Below are 10,930 nucleotides of genomic sequence, written 5' to 3'. Positions count from 1 at the left end.
TCTCTTTCCAGAGAGCAGTAGTTTCTAATCCATGCAGATGTCTTCCACTCTTTGCTCATGGCTCTGCCATCTCTGGAGCTCTCCCTAACATTGTGGGGCTCTCTTGTTGCCTCTGGCCTTTCTATGGTTGGCCTTCAGGTCCCTGGGAATCATCTGGGGTTCTTGCTGTAGTAAATTGGCTTAGTAAGTCTCCCCCAAACTTAGTGGCTTAAAACAAAAACAAATCATTATTTGTTATCATTCTGAGCATTGATTGGGAAGTTGCTCTACTAGTTTCTCCTGGGCCCCAATGTGCATTTAGCTGGAAAGCTGGGCTGAGTAGAAAGGGACAAGATGACCTCACTCTCATGTCAAGCAGTGAGTGCTGACAGTTGCCTGGGATTCCTCAGCCTTCCTTCACATGTCCATCCTTTCTTCACTGGGATAAACTGGCATCTTTCATGGTAGTTTCCAGGCAGTTTTCCAAGGGGGTGAAAAGGGACCTTCCAGGGTCTCTTAAGGCCTAACTTTGAAAACAGCTCATTGTTTCTGCCACATTTCTATTGGCCACAGCAAATCACAAAGCCAGCCAGATTCAGGTTGGGGAAATAGACTCCATCCCTTGAGGGGTATAGCTGGTTCTTCTGTCTAGCCACACCTTGTCCACCTGATTGTAGAGGAGGCACATAGAGACAGTAGAAGGTACAGATGGGCATCAGGGCACCTTCTCCTCTCTTGCCGCTGTTTCTGCAGTTTCTCAAGACCATATCTCTGGGTGTATGGTTACATATAACCTTCTTTTTCTAAAGACTTTTGATGATTTTGGTAAAGAATTATACATAGAAAGGAAGAAAGTATAATTTTAGCAAATGTAAATATTGCCTTAAGTCTAAAAAAATAAAGGGACTTAAAGACGTGAAGATCTTCTGTGGCCACTTTTGAGCTTTCAGTCTAGATCCTCCATCTTCAGATTTGGCTACGTTCTCCTCTCTCATATCAGGTGTCTCATTGTTCAAAGGTCTCTATCCAAATTTCCACCTCAACCCCACTTCCTTCTAGGAAAAGTTACCTCTTCGTGAAGGAAGATTCCCCCCCCCCAGAGCCTTTACCCTTTTCTGATATAAAATGACTTAAGTTTTAATTATGTGCTCCTAGCTCTCCAGGCCCTCATAATATTGGTCATCAATCAAATTTCATAGACAGGCAGGCACAGGATGGGTTCTCGATCCCCAGGGGAAGCTGAATGTGGAGTTTCTTTTTGAAAGTTCCCTTTGTCTATTCCCTTGTGAATGCTGAGGCTGAAAATTCCTCTTAACAGGCACCTATTAAGATAGGGTAAGCTCCCAAGGACAAACATCAGTTGTGTGTGTGAGTGTGCATGTGTGTATCTGTGCAGGCACGTGTGAGTGTGTTTGTGAGGGTCCTGGGGATGGTTCAGGTAAAATGGGTTTTATCCAATTAAAAATAGAATCAATTACTCATTTAAAAATGGAGTCAGTGGAATGCCATTATTAAATGAGGATTATTTTATTTTTTTTCTGCTCAGTTCTGATCCCTGCCAGAATCATGTCAGTCTTGTGCCCCAACTGTCAATTCAGTGGTTTCCACTCCCACCCCCAATCAAACAAACATACACGTAACTCTGAAAGGATATCCACTCGTCAGTGGTGATTCTCTCCTGCGGACACACAGACAAGGTCTAATTCATCTTTTATGAGAGGCTTTCATGTATTTCAAGATCATTACCTTGTATTTCATAAACCTATTCTCTTAGATAAACATTCAAGCTGGCTTAAGAAAATGTTACCTGGGGGTGCCTGGGTGGCTGAGTCGGTTAAGCATCTGACTCTTGGTTTTGGCTTAGGTTGTGATCTCAGAGTTGTGAGACCGAGCCCGGAGTTGGGCTCTGAGCTCAGTCCAGAGTCTGCTTGAGATTCTCTCTCTCCCTCTGCCCCAACTGCTCGTACACTCTCTCTCTGAAATAAATAATCTTAAAAAAAAAAATAAAATGTTACCTGACAAATGTCACTTGACCAATACAAAAAAGATAGGAAAAACATTCATACTCACAGTAATTATTTTTATTCTAGATATTTCAGTTGTGCACCCAATAAAAATCCAAATGGTTGGACACAGAATATGGACAACATATGGGATATTGAACATAAAGCGCTAAGTCATTAATCTGCTTCTATTTTTTTGTGTCCAGTACATAGTCAAAAAAGACAAGGAGTAAAGAAGACTGTGGAAACAGATTCTATGTTTAATCTACTAATTATTTTCCTAACTAGACAAGTCCTACAAAACCACTTAATAATATTTGATAATACTCAGTAATATTTAGTAATAACCTAACATAGATCAGTCACTGTTTATCATCTAGAAAACACTCGGAAAAAGCCTATTAAGTGAATACTAGGTATTACTTAATTCTTACAACTTTGTGAAATAGAAAATTTCTAGATGAGGACATTTTTTCTAGATGAGGACATTAGAATTTGGGAAGATGAAGTGAATGGGCCAAATTGTTACAATTAGAAAGTGCAGAACCCAGGTCCTCTTTTTGCTGACCTCAGTGCATCCTATCCTGGGCACCGGCTGTGGGGGCAGTGTGCGTCAGAGACAGTACAAGTGGTTTTTTCTTGGTGTCTTTTCCTCTACATCTGAGGAGGAAGAGTCAAGGCTCAGTTCACGAAGGGGAGGAACACTGGGCTGGTCCTGGAAAAATAGTGGGCAGAGGAGGCATGGGAGGGGACAATGACAGGGAGGGGCTTAACAGTCAAGATAAGGAGAGAGGAATGTACTGGGGTACATGGCCTGTACTGAGTAGACCAGTCCAGCTGAATATGGGAGGACTTGCTTTGGGAGTGTTGGAGGTGGTTTGGAATTCTGTGTTAGTTTGATTATAGTCTTTGAAATAGTTTGACTCTGGAGAGTTTTGAGTAACAAATTAAGAAGGCTTGTTACTATGGATTGGTCAAGGCCAAGAGCACTGATTTGTCCTGTTTCCAGAGATACAGATAAGTTCGTTCAGGGAAAGTTCTGTCTTCATGATGGTTGGCCAGTTTTGGGCTGACCTTTCCCCACCATTGAAATGGTGAGCTGTGTGATTCAGATTTAGGTTTGAGAATAGGAAACAGGGTGACTCCTTTGATCTGAAAAAATAAGAGTTCTTCACATGATATACCTGGTATGTATTTTCCGTGGGAGTCCTTAGAATGTTTAACAATAGATTTCAAAGGTTCAGCAACCTATAGCCCAGACATTTAATTCTTTTTTTTTTTAAGATTTTATTTATTTATTCCACAGAGATAGAGACAGCCAGCGAGAGAGGGAACACAAGCAGGGGGAGTGGGAGAGGAAGAAGCAGGCTCATAGTGGAAGAGCCTGATGTGGGGCTCGATCCCATAACGCCGGGATTACGCCCTGAGCCGAAGGCAGACGCCCAACCGCTGTGCCACCCAGGCGCCCCTAGACATTTAATTCTTAATCTTTCCTTCATCCCAAGTCCAACAAGAGGAAGCCAATGAATTTATTCAACAAATTTATATACAATGAATTGAATTTATATACAAAAATGTGTAAAAAGAAGCTACATGTGTTAGGCAGTGGGTCAAAGCTCAAAAAAATCAGAGGTAAACAAAGAAGACATAATTGCTGTCCTCAAATAATTTACAGTCTCTGCTCTGAACTAATCATCCTATAATGTTGTTATGCAGTATTACGTGTTTGAGGGTGATGGGATATTACTGAATTCAAGATGTCTAGCAAAGGGAAAGGATACTTGACTACAGTAGTGATCTCCCTGACTCTGGAGGTGATTCCTGCACTGAGTAGGAACTGGACTTAAGTTTCTAAAATACTTTCCCAACATGGGAATATAAAAACCCGTTTATAAGTATGGGCATCTGAGTCTGGGATGGGACCTTTTACTGGGATTAGACTCAAAAGGAGTAAAAAATTGAAATGGGGAGATATTTTTCTTCCTTCCTCTGGAGGAAAACTACTGTGGGGTGGAGCAACCATAGGCCAATTCCTCTCGGGAGAGCTGAGGAATGTCAAGAATTATCAGAGTTCTTCCACAAAAAAGGGAGAATCACCCTCCAGGTTTAGCCTGATTCCGAAGTCAAGAAAGCATGAGATTGGTTTCCTTTCGCCCCAGGCTTGGCACTTGAGCTGACTCAGGCAAGGAGAAAAGTCAGATCAGTTCTTAATCTTAAGAAGTTTGCTGTCAGCAGGTTGGTACAAAGATGCATTGGAGGTAATCAGCTTATTTCTTGGCTTATGCTTGTACTGGCAGCATGCAGACGCACCAGTCCCTCCTCAAAATCTCATGAGACTATGTAAACTCTCTGAGCCTCAGTTTCCCCATCTGTTTCATGATACTGACGATATTTTTGGGGGGCACCATAAGGACTAAATGATGCCACTTAAGCAATTTGCCAAACGCAGTGCCTGTCACCTGGCTCGAACCCAATATTTGCCTCATACCATCACATCGAGGAGAATTAAATACTTTTTATTATTTTAATTTTTTTTAAGATTTTATTAATTTATTTGAGAGAGAGCAAGCAAGAGCCAGAGAGAACGAGTACAAGAGGGGGGAGGGGCAGGGGGCAAAGCAAGCTCTCCGCTGAGCAGGGAGCCGGACGCCAGGCTCGATCCTGGGACTCCAGGATCATGACCTGAGCCTCAAGCAGACTCTTAACTGATTGAGCCACCCAGGCCCCCCTGAAATACTTTTTTAAAAATTACACATTTTGTGAGAGAAGTTTGACAAGAAAGATAGGAAATTATTAGTAATTAACGTTTTCTCCAATCAGCTTCTGAGTTACTCATTACAACATTGGTGGGGAGAAGCTCAAACGAGACAGCACATAGGAAAGTCTTTGCAAACTCTTTATACCCCCTACATATGAGGGACCATCTTAGGCCTGAGGGGGCCTGCTCACTGACTTTGAAGCAACGGTGCTGGTGTCCTGAGGCCAGCATCACTGCGTGAAAGAGACCTTCATTATCAGCCCTATGTGCCCGCTAGTGATGACCACAAGTGAAGCGGTAGCGAGGAGGTTTTCCATCATTGTGCCTTTTTCTAACACCAGTTTGTGAAACCTATGGCTGCTGTGCTTCTGGAAGCCTGGGTCCCGGAGGCTAGTAATGGACAAGGTCACTCCATTGAACCTCTGCTCCTCTCCACCCGAGTGACTCTGACTTCCCAAGAGAAGATAAATGACTGATAAACCCACAGAGAGGGGAGGGAGACACTTCTCATTAACAACGTGGGGCTGATGACAGCGCTGGTCAGAAAGGCAGGATGCAAGTGGCATTGTTGCCCTTTTAGCCGCTGCCACTCTAATTGCTTCCTGGTCCTGTCATGGGGCAGGGTGATGATGGCCAATCTCACCAAAGACCATCTGAAGCTGTTTGTAGGGGCACTTCTGGGAGGGGCAGAGGCAAATCCTGCCGGAGCTTTCTGATACCACCAACTCCATCAAGTGTGCCTTCCTGACGACAGCCCTCAGGCTGCGGCTCAGCTTCCACTTAAGTGTAAACCTGCAGGAGAAACCACTTCTAAATGGACTCATTGCAGCTTTTCCTTTCTCAACATAAAAAATAATAATAATTAATTAATTACAAATTTTTAAAAATAAACAAAGACAAAAAACCCCATATATATATTTTCTAACTATAATGCTTCCAGGGCATTAAGTAATTCTCAAACTTCAACATACATCAAAATCACCTGAAAAACCTATAAATGTGCAGGAACCACTCCCTCCACCATCACCACCATCACAACTCACAGACCCAACGGGCTCAGGGGATCTATGTTTTAACCAGTTTCTCAGGTGATTCCTATGTAGGTGATCCTTGCAACACACTTTGAGATATCTTATTCTGGGGGTTAAAAATTCAATACAGAAACGATTTCATAGAGTGTTAAGACCAGAAGAGACTTCAAGGATATCTAGAACAATCTTTCATTCTACAAATGAGACAGTATCATAGAGTGGGTAAAGGCGTAGACTCTAGCAAACTGTCAGAGTTCAAATCCTGGCTTGGCCTCTTACAAGCTGTCTGATTTTGGGCAAGTTACTTAAATTCTCTAGGCTTCAGTTTTTCCATCTATAAAATGGAGATAATATAAAACAAGATGATATCTACATCACAAGAAGTTTTGCAAGGCTTATAAATTAATAGGGAAACCATTGAGAAAGTGCCTAGCACAGGATTCCAAAAAGCAGAACTGCTTCATGTTGTAGAGAATAAGAAATATATTACAAAGATTGGGCCATACACAATTGTGGGAGCTGATTATGTTGGCTAGTTAAGTCTATAATTTCCACATTTGGTGTTGGTCCTGAAGTCAGCAGAGCTAGAAATATAGAAGGAAATTGACATAGAGATACCAAGAACAGATTAGAACCTGTAATAATTATCTGGAACAGTCTCTGTCCTCCACCTCCTTCAATCTCAATGACACCACTGACCTACAAGATGAGCTGGCTCCCCACACCACAGAGTGCACTTGGCCCACTTGGCCCAAGACTCAGAGAGGTTGAAGGAGGGGATCTTGCAGAAGCTGTAAGGCCCACCTGTACCCCATAGCAATCAAGTAAGCTTTTAGACTCGTGACCACAGCGCCTGTCCTCACTGAACTTCAGAGTGCAAAAATATAAAATGACTCACCTTTGTGTCTCTCTTTCAAAGCTCACATGGTGCTAATTTGCAACACTGACTTGTGACCAACTGTAACTTGAAACCATATAGAGAATTCTAGGATTTATAGTGCCAGTTTAGCTGAGCTAATATAATACAAGACCACCACATTATCAATTTCTCTTACTACTCATCAGAAAACTGCTACAGAGATGGAAAATAATTTATTCAAAGTCACACAAAAATTTGTAGGAGATTTACAAGGGCCTGGACATATTCTTTTCTATTTATGTTGTTCAAGCTTCTTGGTTATCACATGATCTTAAGAAGCTATCCATTTGAATGGCCTCTGGACCTACAGACAGAAGGCCCAAGGGGTGATGAATCTATTTCAATAATCCATTAACTGCAGACCTGCTGGGTGCTGGGTACGCTGCCCCTGGGAGAGGAGTCCTTACCCTCAAACTGCTCACAGGGAGGACGAGTGCATCAGATAGTACAATAAAGGCGAGAGAGACACAAGCCTCCAGAGAGAGACAATGACAATGTTTGGGTAGAGCTTGATGAAAAATGCGTTAGCAAGATAATGTGGGGCCTTTGGTCTAAAAGCCAAAATCCATCCCATCTAACTCTTACCGCTCCACTCTTATCCCTTGGTATTCTGCTCTGGTGAAGCAGGATATATGGTTTTTCTGGAACTGAGGGGTTTCCCAGGATGCAGGACTTCCAGAGTTGAAACTGTAGAGTGTCTGGAAAACTGGGGTAAGTTTGTCACGTCAAGGCCCAATCAAATAGAGGGGCTTACTGAAGAGAAACAGCAGGTCAGTAAGCAGGACCAGCTAAGTACAGTATAATACTCTCTTGGCTATTATGACAGACTTAAAAAAAAAAAAAAGCACCAACCCTGTAGCTCTCAGCTCAACAAGTCCAAGAACCACTCACAACCAATAAACAAGCCAATTAAAGAAGGCACAAGGATTCTCCAGTCACCTTCAACCTTCCTCAGAAGTTCCTCAACTTCTCTTCCACTCAAGTTCCCAAATTCTCTTACCTCTTGTTTGTTCTCCCCAGAGGTATCAAAGATGGTTGGACTTGGCTTATGTTGGGTCTCTGTGGCTTTTACTTTGGGTCTTTCACTGACTTTGGCTTCACTGTTGCCTTTGTGATTCTTCCCAAGTAAGAACTATGAGAGGAAACTCACATTCAAAGCACCCAGCCCCGCCAAGATGGAAAGACCTTGAGTGGAAAAGAATGTACTGGAGTTCATGTTTGGTTGTCAGTGCTGAGATGAGATGGTCACTTGAGAAATTCTCCAGCTCTTTGGATGGAAAGTTTGAAATAAGCAGGGGTGCCTATCAAGACCTTTAGTTTTCACCATACAAACATCATATCAGATGAATCACCTTCCGGATCTACCAACCAGGGTCTTTGTTTGGCTTGCACAACTAAAATTAGCAGCCCATTCATAATCCATAATGGCTGGGGAATTATCTCATACACATGGGACAAAGGAGAGGGATCCGAAGAGGGGCCTCTTCCCTAAGTCTCATCCATGAGATTCTTCTCGTTAAAGAGGCGCTCTCAAGCATCCAATTTACCGCAATTATAGCAATCAAAAAAGCATTCATCCTCCTTCCGCACCTGACAAGCCAGCTCATACATTCTCCCCAACAGTGGTGGGGAGGATGCTAATGCAGCTCCCATCCCCCTGGTTCCAGCTATAGCCATCAGTACCACTCCTACACCCACCCTCTCAGCTGGAGTTGGTTCACAGTCCAAGGGGCTCAGTCATGTCGACGCCACATGGGAGACCTGTAGCTGCCCAGACCCACATGGGCTCACTGGTTCTCCAGGGAAAGAGGGCAATTAGCTTTTGATATTGGCTTATATATCTCTACCCCCAAAGGCTGGATGGAAGAGAAGTGATTATAGACAACCTCTTCCATTTTGCAAGTTTCTAAGGCTGATTAAGGAGTTCCTGCTGTGAAAACAGGTGCAGGTGTAGCGCCATGGAGAAGCTAGGGCTTGTCTGATTGCTTCATTGTGCTAGCCTTCATGGCATTTGAATGGGCGCTTTGTGAGTACACAGTCTCCCCAGATTGCAGGGAACGGCTGCTGCTCATGGCGGGTGGGGGTCTGTTGATTAAAGGCGCATTAACAGAGCGCAAATAACTCTCAACTTCCTCTTCTCACCTGCTTCTTTGTTTTCGTCTAAAGGCTCTTGGGAGATCTGAAAATGTTATTTAATTATTCCAACCCCCATGCTGTTGCTACTACGACTCCTTCCAGAGCGTGCCTTTCCCAGCAAGGCATCTTTAACATTCTTGTGAATCGCTCCAGGCTTCACCAATGGATGGAAGAAATCTGCAGCCACTCGAGTCAGCCTGGTATTGACTCATCTATAGGCACTACTCTGTGCTCCCCATCTGAAGCCCTGGCTGCCCCACCTGTGACATGCGTCCCTCAGCCTTCAAGGCCACTGACCACAGTCCCTTAGGCTATTACTCACCATGTTTCTCTCAGTTCCTGCCAAGAGTCTTTGGAAAACAATATGCAGATCTTTCTTTGTTGTTTTAAGGATGATCACCGAGCCCAATGGAACATTCTCTTAACCTTTTCTCAGCCTCCTCATCTTTAAATGGGGCTAATGGGGATAACAAGAGCTCCAAAGCGTTATTATGAATTCCCAATGAGACGGCGTTTGCAGAATACCAAATGTTCAATTGACTGTGTGCTCAATTAAAGGGTATTATTATTTCATTATTGCTTCTGTCATGTCAATTGTTGAGATATTTTTAATAACTTCCTCTGAAATGTCTTGCTATCTCCCAATCTGACAATATGTTCTCCTAGAGCTGGATGCTTCCAGATTTTCTATTTGTCCACACAATTTACCAGGCATGTAGAATACAGAAAGAGCCAGGAGCATCAGACTGAAGTCTTGACATTGCCAATTATACTACATTCCTCTCTCTAGTTGTCTTTCAATTGTCCTTTTGTTGCCTCTGTGCCCTTACTCTTCTTCTCCTCCTTAAATACCTGCCCTTTTACCTTGGCCCCACCTATTGCAATCCCCCTCCTCCTCCAGGCTCAAACCAAATGCCCACCTTCCATGAATCCCTCTGCCAGTTGCCCCAGCCTATACCAGCCTCTTCTCCCAGATTACTAATTCCTTCATGGTAGTACCACAAAGCCTCGTAAGCTATTGCTTTTTAAAAGCCTCACGTTAATATAGAAAAAATGCAGTCTTCCTTATCTTTTTGCAACCCTCTTTNTTACTGTGCTTTCTACATTTATACGGCACTTTAGGGCAGAGGTTGGCAATCAATGTCCCCGTGACCTAATCTGCCCTGCTTTCTCTTTCTGTCTGGTCTAGAACTAAGACATTCTTTTTTAATGGTTGAAAAAATCAAAAGAAGAATATTATTTCATGACAAATGAAAATTATATGAGATTTAAATTGCGGCATCTATGAATAAAGTTTTATCAGAATACAGCTATACCCATTTTTTTAATGTATTGTCTACAATTGCCTTGACACCACAACAGTGGGCTTGAGTGGCTGCAAGAAACTGTATGACCCACAAAGTTTGAATTATTTACTAGCTGGCCCTTTACAGAAAAAGGTTGCTGACCCTTGATTTAAAGTGCAAAAACCCTTTTACTTCTGCACATTCATTTGGTTCCCATATTAGGCCTATGGTAACATCTCCATTTTCAGAAGCTCAGAGGAGTTAAGACCTGCATCCAAGCCTGTACACCTTCGAGGTGGCAGAGCTGGTAGAGTCCAACCCACTGTCCCGACCACACCTACACCTGCACTGCTCTTCAAGGTAGACATCACGGAGGTAACTCCTTTGCCTGTAATCCATTCGCTATCACATGCCTCACTTAGCATCTCCGAGGAGCTCCCTTAGGAAATCTGGGTGTGTGGAAATGTGACCTTGCATCAGTGGCTCCCCAGACTCCCTGAAATGGGGTGTAATCATTAGCAAATGAAACTCATCGATAACCAGTAAATGGCCTCTGTTCTTGGGTGGTGCTGGAGCTGGGTGAGCTGTATCTTGCCAGCCATAACTCCTTCCTTGGCTGACGCTGATAAGGTTTAATTAGAGGGAGGCAACACGTTGCTGGTGGCCCCTGATTGCCAACCAAATGTGCAAACGAGCGGCAGCTTTGGTGGGGACAGTTAGAGGTCCTGGCTCCCATCCAAGCCGTTATCAGGTAGCTGACTGCCTGCCCAACTCCCTTCCCAAATCTCCTGCTGTCCTTTCTCTTCTCCTGAATTCAC

Source organism: Ursus maritimus, unplaced genomic scaffold, assembly GCF_017311325.1.
Source record: "Ursus maritimus isolate PB19 unplaced genomic scaffold, ASM1731132v1 scaffold_4, whole genome shotgun sequence".
Taxonomy (NCBI): domain Eukaryota; kingdom Metazoa; phylum Chordata; class Mammalia; order Carnivora; family Ursidae; genus Ursus; species Ursus maritimus.
Note: the sequence above shows the minus strand (reverse complement) of the source record.